This window comes from Eucalyptus grandis, chromosome 8, assembly GCF_016545825.1.
Source record: "Eucalyptus grandis isolate ANBG69807.140 chromosome 8, ASM1654582v1, whole genome shotgun sequence".
Lineage (NCBI taxonomy): Eukaryota > Viridiplantae > Streptophyta > Magnoliopsida > Myrtales > Myrtaceae > Eucalyptus > Eucalyptus grandis.
This window is the reverse complement of record NC_052619.1, coordinates 20635536-20646927: the sequence shown is the minus strand read 5'-3', so window position 1 is coordinate 20646927 and position 11392 is coordinate 20635536. Positions and strand designations below refer to the sequence as shown.

At 44.3% G+C, this 11392-nt stretch overlaps 1 long non-coding RNA gene and 1 pseudogene across 1 annotated transcript; both read left to right on the top strand.

Moving 5' to 3' along the window:
* Positions 1-3707: 3707 nt before the first annotated feature.
* Positions 3708-4733, top strand: LOC104416614. The gene is made up of 2 exons (XR_001980435.2): positions 3708-3897; positions 4067-4733. It is a non-coding gene; the product is annotated as an uncharacterized LOC104416614 (long non-coding RNA).
* Positions 4734-10778: 6045 nt separating this feature from the next.
* LOC104416521 overlaps positions 10779-11392 on the top strand; it is an 8863-nt pseudogene continuing 8249 nt past the window's right edge.

The window sequence follows — 11392 nt, the reverse complement described above, 5'->3', positions numbered from 1 at the left end:
TTATTCGGATTCCCAGTAATGTAATGTAAGTTTTTGGTAAAACTGTTTACACATTTTGTTTCTTAGAACGATATAGATAGTCAACCATTTAGAGCGCTAATGGTAACCATTCCGTTTCTCTATTTCCTTAGAAGTAGAAATCTATTTGGTACTCCAAATGGATTTAGATAAAAAATTAAAAAATAAAATTTTTATCTTTTCTATTTTTGGAAGAAATGTGAGAGATGCAAACTCTTATTATCGTTTATTCTCGTTACCACCTGTAGCGCACCAATTGCCGATTACTAGACACCGGCCAAGCTGCATGTTGCCTACAGGACGTTGGATGTTGGCCGTTGACTACTAAATGTTGGATGCTCATTGCTACCCTGCTGCAGGTCACTAGTCACTGGACGCGCTTGCTCGCCTCTTGCCACTAATCGTCAGCTGCCGAATGTTGCCCGCTCACCTCTTGCTACCTCTCGCTAGACGTTAGACATCGGCCACATGCTGCTAGTTGCCCGCACACTAGACTCCAGTCACAAGCCGCTAGTCATCGTCAATTGCTGATCACCCGTTGGACGTTGGCCACCTCCTATCATCACTCATGAGAGTGAAATTTTGTGTTATTATTAATTGAATTTTTATTTCAAGACAAAAATTTTATAAAACTATCAAACACGTATTTTTACTTAAAAATTTGATCGAGTAAAAGTAGAAAAATCAATTTTTAACACCCTTAATTTCACGTTAGCCTCCCACGTGACCTTGCGATCTCGCGATTGAGGACGTGGCTGCACTCCACCACATCAGCGCGATCCCTATACACTCGGTGAGGAGAGAGTCATGACGTCATTAGGAGAAAATCCCCCCTCTCAGAAAACCTGTATTTTTGTATTTTTTTTCCCATGAAGAAGCCCAGAAGCTGCGTGGCGTTCTCGGTCTCGTTACATATATATATATATATATATATATATATATATATAGTTGCCGTGCGAGTGTCCTTTCACCAAAGCCGAGTCACTTCTCTCTCCTTTTCACATTATCATTGTAAAATCCAAGGTATGCTCCCCCTCTAGCCATCTTGATCATTTCGGTAATCATCATCTACGCAGGACTAGAGATCATCAAGAAGCTGACCCCAATGCCGACCGATCATCGTCCCGACACAAACGTCCGAGGCTCCCCCGCCTTCACTCCCCTCCACGCCATTCTCGCCTTCCTTGTTTCCGTGCTGGTGAACTTCGTCGAGGTCAGATTCCAAGGGAAACCCCAGTCCCCATACGACACCCACCCTTTTGCCACCTCCCTTGCCATCTTCTGTCTTCTGTTTTACTGCGCACTGGCGCTCATTACTCATCTGTCGTTGGCTCCCGCTTGCTGTGCCCGACCGGTCCACATCCTCATGATGCTCGCCGCCATGCTCTCGGTGGCGTCCCTCGCATCGTTGTTGGTCCCGGGCCCCTTTCAAGCATTACCCTATCTCTTGTCATTCGTGTTGCTTGCGGTGGTCCTCTTGCCCTATATTGCTCGAAACCTTTACACATGGTTTCACCACAAGACTATATCTATTTTTGTCCACATTTTCACGCCGACTAGCAGCCCCGCCACCCTTGCCTCGTACAGTCATGGAGGCACGCGCTTCGTGCCGGAATTGGGAATCGGTCCAAGTTGACACATCCCCAGATGTCCTTCGGGGTGCCCACGCCTAGCACACCCCTGGAAAGTGAAACAACATATTGTATCTTCCACGTTCGAGTCGAATTGATAGAATGAGAGTCGAATTGTATCTTCCACGTATGATTAATTGATAGAATGGATTGCTCGCAGAGCAAGTAGACATTGAAATTCTTTCCATTTGAATACATGAGGGCTCTGCGTGTCTACAAATTGAACCGCATTATGGAGCTAAATATCACACTAAAAAAGGAAACTAGAACATGGTACAAATGGCCTTAATGGCCGATGTGACAATCAGCACTCAAGAGACATGCTTAATGCCAAAAACCGATCCTAACAAAAGAAGCAAATCCTATCTCATATACTTGATCAATTCCATCAATCTTGTACCTCTAATAACACATTTTTTGTCATACCGCCTGCTCTCTTTTCAGAATGAGGATACAATCTTCCTCTTCCAACCTCCACCTTGAAATAATGTTTAGGTACCATGAGCACGGCACTCGAAGGCAGATTAACAAATCATCGCATAACAAGACGCGAGTGCGCAAAAAGGTGGGTTATGACAGTTTTTCCTAATTGATCATAAATAAAGATCTTACAAGGACTGCCATTCCAAAAAGCACAAGTGATACTTTGTGTCAAAAGATGCTTTACATTCTTATGACATAATCCATTTCGTTGCTGGGTAAACACAATCAGAAGAAATATGTTAGTAGGCTTTTATTCTGTCGTCATAGTCGTCACACTCTTTGCGAGGTTCCTAGGCTAGTCGACATTGTACCCTCTTAGGACCGTGAGATGATACAACAACAATTGCACCCCAAATGTCAAAAAAATTATCTCATGTCCGACAAATTAGAAAAATAGGAATGTGAAAATACTCTATAAGCAATGAATAGAATAAACAAATAAAAACAGCAAAAGGTTAAGGCTCAATCAATAAAATTGGTTTCTTTTGTTTTTGTTGAGACTTAAAAAAAAAAACTCTTTTAGAACTAAATGCCAAATCATAGAGAGAATTTTGGAACTCTTAATGCAAAAACAAGAAAGCTACATGCTCCCATCCAGCTCCACCTATCTACATCATAGCTTCATCTTCAGCAAATTATAACGCATTCAGTAGAGTAGGAAAAAAAGATGCTGCATCTTGGCAAGCATAGAAAACTATTGGAAGTACTCTGTACCTGCAAAGGAACTATATTGACTATAGGCTGAAGACAGTCCACCTGAGGAACTTCGATGACTCTACAGGCTCCACCAAGAGACGGCTACAGCATCCCCCCTTGGGCACATGACAATAAGGCGTCCTTTGCGGGCATGGAATTGTTGAATAAGTGATTGTTGCTTGCTGCTAACATTGACAACTTCAGCTTTAGAACAAATACATATTACACGAATGTAAATAAACCTGTACGACGAAAGCTAACCTAAAGCAAGCATTATGGGTAGCAATCACTACAATGGGAAGACTCTCATCCATTAGAGCCAGATGACCATGTTTCATCTCACCATCAAGTAGGTATTCCTTCACTGTGCGTCAATGCTACTTCCTTTACTTTTAAAGAACCTTCCAAAGCTGTGCCAAACATGAGAAGTGACTACTCTGCAATCAGTAGCTTAGCAAGATATTTCTTTTCCTGGTCAAGCTTCGGCACCTCTCCAACTTTGTCTACTAGGTATTAAGTAGAGGATGATTATCGAGATGATGAGAGAGAAACATGGCTAGAGTGGAAGCTTGGGTTTTACAATTGAAGTGGCAGTGGTGAAAAAGGTAGAAAGAAAGAGAGAATCTTGGTTTTTATAAAAAAAATATTTGTTGGTTTGAATTTGTTTTTAATAATTGAAGTCTTGAAGTGGTCCGTCTCTGACGGGAGACTTTCACTCCCAAGGATTTCGCGGAAGTTCTCCCGGCTTAGGACATGACGCATGATTCCCCGCAATGCGATGACGTTGGCCATGTCAGCGGATGGGTCCCGCTGGGAGTGGTGTGGAAATTTCTAGTACTTCGGAACTTTGACCTCCCTCTTATCAAGGAAGAAGACTCCCTCTTCTCTCTCTCTCTCTCTTTCTCTCTCTCTTATCCTTCGAAAACTCTCCCTCTCGCCTTCGCTCCCATTCCACTGCATTCTCCGGCGCATCGCTGCCGCCTCCGCCTCCGCCGTCGCCTTCACCTCCGGGAGCCCCGTCGGCGGCTGGAATATGGCAGCACGAAGTTTCGCACCGGAACTTGCACCGGTAATTATAAATTGCACACCAAATGTTTGCGCAATTACCTCTTTCCCTGTTCAAATCTGGATCTGCGGTTTTGTTATAGGGGTTTGATGGGTGAAAGATTCTGGTGTTGAGCTAATTGGGAGAAATTGTGCGACTGGACATCTTAGTTTTGATTTGATTTGCTGTGCAGACCGATGATAAAAACCCCACATTTCAAGAGAAGTTTGTGTTCTTGAAGGGCTTAGGGAATTAAATCTTGTGGGGCGGAATGGCAATATCCTCACTTTCGAGGAGTTCATTGGCACTGGGAACCAGATCTGGAGGGAGGAGCGGGTGAAGTCGCTTTGTGTGGACAACCAGATCTGGAGGGACCTTGCCTAGGCCAACGAGGCCACCGTCAACGACCTCCAAACCAACCTCGAGCAGGTCCTGGCGCAGGTCAGCAAGGACGACCGCCCCCGCAATGGGGCCTCCCTGGAGGACGAGGCGGAGCAATTATGGAGGAGGGGAGGAGGAAAGCGGGAGGCGGGAGGGAGTGGAGGCGCAGGAGGATTGGGAAGGTGGAGTTGAGCGTGTTGTTGTTGCCGTGCAGGCACCTGTGTTTGTGCGCGGTGTGTGGGTCTTCCCTCCATACTTGTCCGCTTTGTAACCCTCCCAAATCCGGTAGTGTCCATCTATCCTAGACCAGTTTTTTTCTCTCTCTCTCTCTCTTTGAAAAACAGGGAAAATAAGACGGAAGAAATATTTCCAAGAGTTAGCTAGAAATCTCTCCGATCATGACCCTTTTTTTAATTGGTTCTGGTTGGTCTTGTGATATGATTAATTCTTTGCCAAATATTTCTTGTCTCTTTCTATTCTGGTGGTTGCTGGTGGATGTTTCCAAAATTCATATCCATGAAATTGATCGAAAAGAGTAATGAATGGTTCCTAGCACAATTTAGGCATATTTCCACATCAAATATTCTCCTCAAATTAGCTCACGCCTGACATAATATGGAAAATGAACTAAGTTTTGAATTTCCAACATACTTGTTTACCACAAACCTCTCCACTTCTCCGTGAAGAAATAAATATGTTGGACATATAGTGAGCAATAATAAATGTTGAGCATTTCACTTCAACCAAGTGACCAGCATCACGGGCCTAAAGAGTGGACCAAAGCTAATGCAAGAAAAAAAAATGCTATTAAAAATTAACACATTACAAGATAACAAATGTGTTTCGTTGGAGACGGCGGGGAACAGCCGCTTGACGAACGCGGGAGGAAAGAAGCCTACGTTTGTGCAGAAGATGGCCAGCGGACGCACGCTTCCAGGTGGTGCTTCATGAATGGCCGAAGACCACGCTGACCATCCAATATTTTCTCCTGCAGAGCATCTTTCCCCCTCTTATCTACGGTCCGCCTCGCTCCTTCTCCCCCATCTACACTTTCTCCTCCGTCTCCGGCCATGTCGAGCCTAACCTCCCTGTCTCCCTCCGCTGCCCTCGCCCCCGGAGTAGTTACCGACGCCAACTCCAAGGAGTGAACTTCCGGGCGGAGTGGTCGAACACGGTCGCTCACGGCCGTAGACGAGCCGCTGTGACTGAAGCTACAGTTGCAGATCTGGAAGTCGTTTCCCGGGGTGTGTTGGTGGAGGGCACCCCCTACCCCTAGGACGTCTGGGGCCGTGTCAACCTGGACTGATTCCCGATTCTGGGGCGCTTCAGCGTTCACATGCTGGCGTGTAAGAGGTAAGAGTGGCAGGGCTGCCGGTTGGTCAGCACGGAACCCGTGGACGAAAAAATAGAAGAGGGCCATGGAAAGCAACACTAATGATAAGAGATAAGGGAAAGAGTGGAAGGGCCTCCGGACCAGCAACGCCATGAAGGACGCCACCAAGAGTGCGGCGGCCACCATCATAAGCATGCCAAATGCTCGGGCACAACAATCGGGAGCCAACGACAAGTGACCAACGAGGGCCAATGAGCAATACAACAGAAGAGAGAAGACGGCGAGAGAGGTGGCGAGAGGGTGGGTCTCGAACGGCGACTCGGGTTTGCCTTGGAATTTCACCTGGACGAGGTTCACGACGACGGTAACAAGAAAGGCAACAACGGTGTGGAGGGCAATGAGGGCAGTGAATTCAGGGGAACCATGGACTTTTGTCTGGGGAGGACCGCCGTTCGGCATTGGAGTACTCGAGGATCTCGTAATCCTATGCAAAGACGATTATCGAAGTGATGGGAGGAAGATATGTCTAAAAGGGGGAAGACGGCGACGTTTTATATCGATAAATGGATAGCACCTCAGGAAATTTCGGGGCATTACAACGATGCGCGAGTGGGGGTCTCGACTGCGTCTTCTTCCGTTTTCTCTTTGCTCCCGCCAAACCCTTCCTGCGACGAGAGTGACGTTCGCCTTTGATTGTGACATTCGACAAAATATTAGATGCCGTGATGTCTGCGTGTGCTAGTCAAATATTAAATGCAGCGTGTGCTTGTCAAAGTTCACTCATCGGGCGACACCTGTACTGGGCTCGATAATTACGCGCTGCTCTCGACAGTCAAGTCCGAAGGGGACGTCGTCAAATTGGTCGAACTCCATCATTGACTTTCTTTTCTTCCCTTATCTTCATTGCTAAGTATGAAGGTTTCCCGTAGGCACTGTTGGTGTTCTCTAATGTTGGGCTCTTCTTTTGAGTTTTTGAATAATCGAACCAGACATTTATTATAAGGAATTCTCTCCATTATCTCAATTTGCAATCTTCATCAATAAAGTTTGATTGAACCGAGGTAAACTCCAAGGAACAGATGACAAATATAGAATTAAAGCAAAGGGAAGTTAACAAAATTTGATCGTCCGGAGCCTTCCATTCTAACGGCAAGTCTTAAATTTTCTTTTATTATTATTATTTTGACTCAGTAGGTTTACAAACTATAGAGTTTACACGTGAGACATTCCTGTATATACTACCACATCATTAAATTATTATTTTATTATTTATAAATTGGGTTTTGTGGGAACTCGCCGTCCCGCCAGTTGTTTTCCGAGAGGCGGCATGCATCGTAGCGCACGTCCGCTGAGGCGAAGTTGCCCCGCTGCTGCTCGCGGCCGAGCGGGAGGCTTTTTTCGTTTTTCTCGTAAGTGCCGGAATCGTCCCGGGGCATCACATGCTTCCGTCTTAATTATTGCTTCGGTAGCCCATTTGTGGCAAAGGCGACTTTCCTTTTCGGAGCGACTCCGCGTGCGGCTCAGATCTTCATTTCCACATCAACATCAAGGCAGCATTCCTCTCGGGGGCGTGACACACTGACACCCGAAGCCACCCCTTACCGAGTTAGATTTAAATTTCTCCCTAATAGACTTAATATCCTAAAAAATCACAAACTTTAGGTTGGTTCCCAATTCCATCATAAATTTTTTTGTCCCATAAAAATCCTCCGACTTTAGGTTCACTCTCAATTCTATTCTAAAATCTTTCTTGACCAATAAAAAAATCATCAACTTTAGGTCTTATCTCAATTTTTCCCTAAATTTTTTTTGTCTTATGAATCTGCCCCATTGACCCTCCGTCTAAAATTCTCGAGCCAACTTTTTGAGGGTCCTTGGGCTGAGTGTCTCTGGTGTGAGCGTCTTGAGTGTGAGCTCTCCAACAAGAAAGATTGAAGACTCCCAAGCACGAGAGATTGAAGACCGAGCCCAAAATCGAAGATCCCTTATGAGATGAGATGGATGGAAGACTCTCTTAAAAGTAAGAACAACTAACACAAGCCAATCCTAATTTTTCTAGTTAGATGTTGTTTGGATTAATATGAAAATTTGTCTCCAAAAAATATGTTTTTGGATGTGAAATTTTGGGAAAAAATTATAGCAATGACATGAAATGCCACATCATTAAGCGTGATTGAATGGAGAGTTGATGGTGACGAATAAGAGATTTAAGTAAAAGTTTGTGATTTTTTATGAGGAAACAATTAGGGTTGAATTAGTGCTTTTTATAAAGTTGGCGGTTTTTTATAAGATAAAAACCAGTTTAAGGTAGAATTAGAACAAGATTAAAAGTTGAGGGTTTTTGACAAGACAAAAAGAAAAAGATAGAAATATCGTAGAATTAGAATTCGAGGTAAAGTTAAAATTTTAAACGGTATTGGACCCTCTTAATATTGCAAAATTTTGGGTCTTCATCTTGTCATCGAAGAAGACCCCCCTCTCTCTCTCCTTTTTTTAAAATTCACTCTCTCGCCTTCGCTCCCAGTTCGTTGCTTTCTCTGGCGCATCGCTGCTACCTCCTCCAGGAGCCCTATCGGCGGTTAGAATATGGCAGCACCAACTTTCACACCGGAACTTACACTAATGATTCTAAATTGCACGCTAAATGTTTGTGCAATAATCTCTTTCCCTATTTAGATCTAGATATGGGGTTTATACGGGTTTGATGGATGAAGTTTCTGGTGTCGAGCTAATTGGGAGAATCGTGTGAATGGACATCTTAGTTTGGGCAATTTTATATTTATCAAGAAAAATAGAAAGGAAAAATAGATGAATAGAGAATCCATGGAGTTAAAGTAAATGAAAAGAAATCAAAAATATTAATGGGTAGGCGATTTTTGTGGAAATGTGAATGTGTAAAAGGAAGAATAAATTTTTTTACAACCAAAACATAACAACAAGTATACTCCTCAATAAGAGGAATACGATGCGCGTAGTGTGTGTTTTCTTCCTCGTTCCAAATCTTTATAATAAAAATTGACTGTACATTCCTCAATGAAGAAAATGAAATTTCAAACCTCTATGGTACCTTTCTAGATGGCAAAAATTGATTTGAAAAAAGATTCAGATTTCATTCGTTCTACTCCGCCTAACCATGTTTAGATAATTGCAACAAAATCACTACAAGACAAATTGATGTACTTTGTGATTGTAGGGGAGAATAATAAAAGTAATTATCGATATGAAATAAAACTAGTGGGAAAAAATGGGATTTTGCCTCATTTCTAATCTAAGGTGTAAGAGAAAAAAATTGATGGCATAAAATAAAACAGAAAGGAATATGAAGACGACCTTGGATAATGAAGAACAAGCGCAGCACGGCTAATTGGTGAAAATCGATAGACGCTCATTCACCTATTTGTGCTAGATTGGAAGAACGAAATGGGCCTAATAGAAGGGCCAAGGCCCACGAACAACTCTTGAACGACCGTCGCTACAAAATGGAGAAGGTCTTTTTTCCTTCTTTTTCTTTTTTTATAGGTAAAATGGTTTAGGATAGAATTAAAATAAGACTGAAAATTGGGAGTTTTTTGCGAGAAATTTCGTAGAATTGGATTCACACATAGATTTTTTACTGTATTCTCCTAATATTCCTCACCAAATTCTGGTCTCCCTCTCGTCATCGAAGACTCCCTTGTCCTCTTCGAAGAGACGAGGAAACTCCCCCTCCTCAACGAAGAAGACTCTCTCTCTCTCCCCACTTTCAAAATTCGCTCTCTCGCCTCCGCTCCCAATCCGCTGCATCCTACGTCGCATCGCCTGCGCCTGCGCCTCTGCCTCCGCCGTCGCCTCCGGGAGCCCCGTCGGTGGCTAGAATATGGCAGCACCAAGTTTCCCACCGGAACTTGCACCGGTAATTCTAAATTGCACGCCAAATGTTTGCACAATCACCTCTTTCCCTGTTTATATCTGGATATGGGGTTTTGTTATAGGGGTTTGATGGGTGAATGGACATCTTAGTTTTGATATGATTTGTTGTGCATACCGATTATAAAGACCCCACATTTCAAGAGAAGTTCGTGTCCACACTCGTTGAAGGCTTAGGGAGTTGAATCTTGCCGTGGGGAGTGACAATATCCTCAGTTTCGAAGACTTCGTCAGCACTGGCAAGTAATTGCTACGTTGAACCCATTTTGCTAACGACACTACTGTTGACTCATTTTGGATTTTGGTCCTTGAGTGATTTGTGTTCTTATCTTAGTCTTGTTTTCCATGGTGTCAAAGGGTTCGACTCCATCAGGTTCTTTCTCAAAGTTGCAACAATACAGCTTGACCTCTTCAAATTAAAAAATGGGTAGGTACGTTGAATCTATTCCTATCATCACTCATCGATCATCAACTGCCAAACGTTGGATGCTCATTGCCACCCTGTTGCTAGTCGCTAGTGGTCGGATGTCGCTTGCTTGCCTCTTGCCACCGATGGTTAGCTGCCAAACGCTGCTTGCTCACCTCCTACCGCCTCTCACTAGACATCGAACATTGGCCACACGCTGCTAGTTGCCCACACACCGCCGCATGCCAGACACCAGTCACCAACTGCTGGTTGCCGCTGGTCGCCCGTTGGACGTTGGCCACCTCCTATCATAACTCATGAAGAGAGAAATTTCGTGTAATTATCAAATGAATTTTTATTTTAGAACAAAAAGTTTATAAGATTATCTAACACGTATTTTTGCTCAGAAACTTGGCCATAGAGTAAAAATAGAAGAACCAATTTTTAGCTAAAAATTGATTTTTAAAATAGAATCGTTTTTATCACATCCTTAACTTTCCACGTTAGCCTCTTGCGTCACCTTGCGATCTCGCGATTGAGGACGTGGCTGCACTCCACCACATCAGAATGATCTCTATACACTCGGTGAGGAGAGAGTGTGACCCATCATCTGAAAATTCTCTCTTATATTTCCACGTCACCATAATTTTTCGTTTTCATCTCGTTAAAGCACAGGTCGTTGGTGGCGACACGACCACCTCTTTGACGAATCGTCGTCGATCATCATCCTTCGATCCTCCGAGGAAGACGAATAAGAAGAAGAAGTAGTAGTAGAGCGGGTCGAAGGTCAGAAGTGATCCCCATCTCTGACTACCTCCCTCTCTCCGTCTCCGTCTCCCTCTCCCTCTCGCGGATTTTTTAGTCGGAGCTCCGGCAGCCATGGAGGCGGACGCGGGCGCGGGAGGCGAAGGGGGAAGAAGGGGAGAAACGTGCGGCATATTCGCCTGCCTGAACTACAATGTGAAGAGGGAGAGGAGCTACATCCTCCAGGTCCTCTTCATGGCCTCCGTCGCCTCAGCCCCGCGGCTACGCTTCCGCCGTCGTCTCTATCGATTCCTTCTCCTTCTCCCTCCCCCCTCTCGTCTTCTGGCGGGAAGGCAACATCGAGTCCCACGTAAAATCCGTCTACCAAGGTATACCCCCCAATTCCCCTTCTCGCGCTCGAATTTCCCGCTCGCCTTGTGATCTGACGAAGCTTTCTTATATATTATGCTTCTCGTTTGATTTGGAGATTGATTTCGGAACGATCGATTGCCCCGTTTAGTTTATCTGCCCCGCTTGACATGATTCTCGTGGAAAATGTCTCTGCATATGATTTTCATGGGCACCTCGGATACAGTTCATCTCCTCGATCCGATTCGGTCTCTCTTTTTTGTTTCTTAGTTAATTTATTATGTTTGTCCTCGTTAAAGGACGTTGTTCTGCCGCTTCGGCGGTTAGACCTGCTGTGTATAATGGAATAATTCCTTCATAGAGATAGGGGACATAATTTA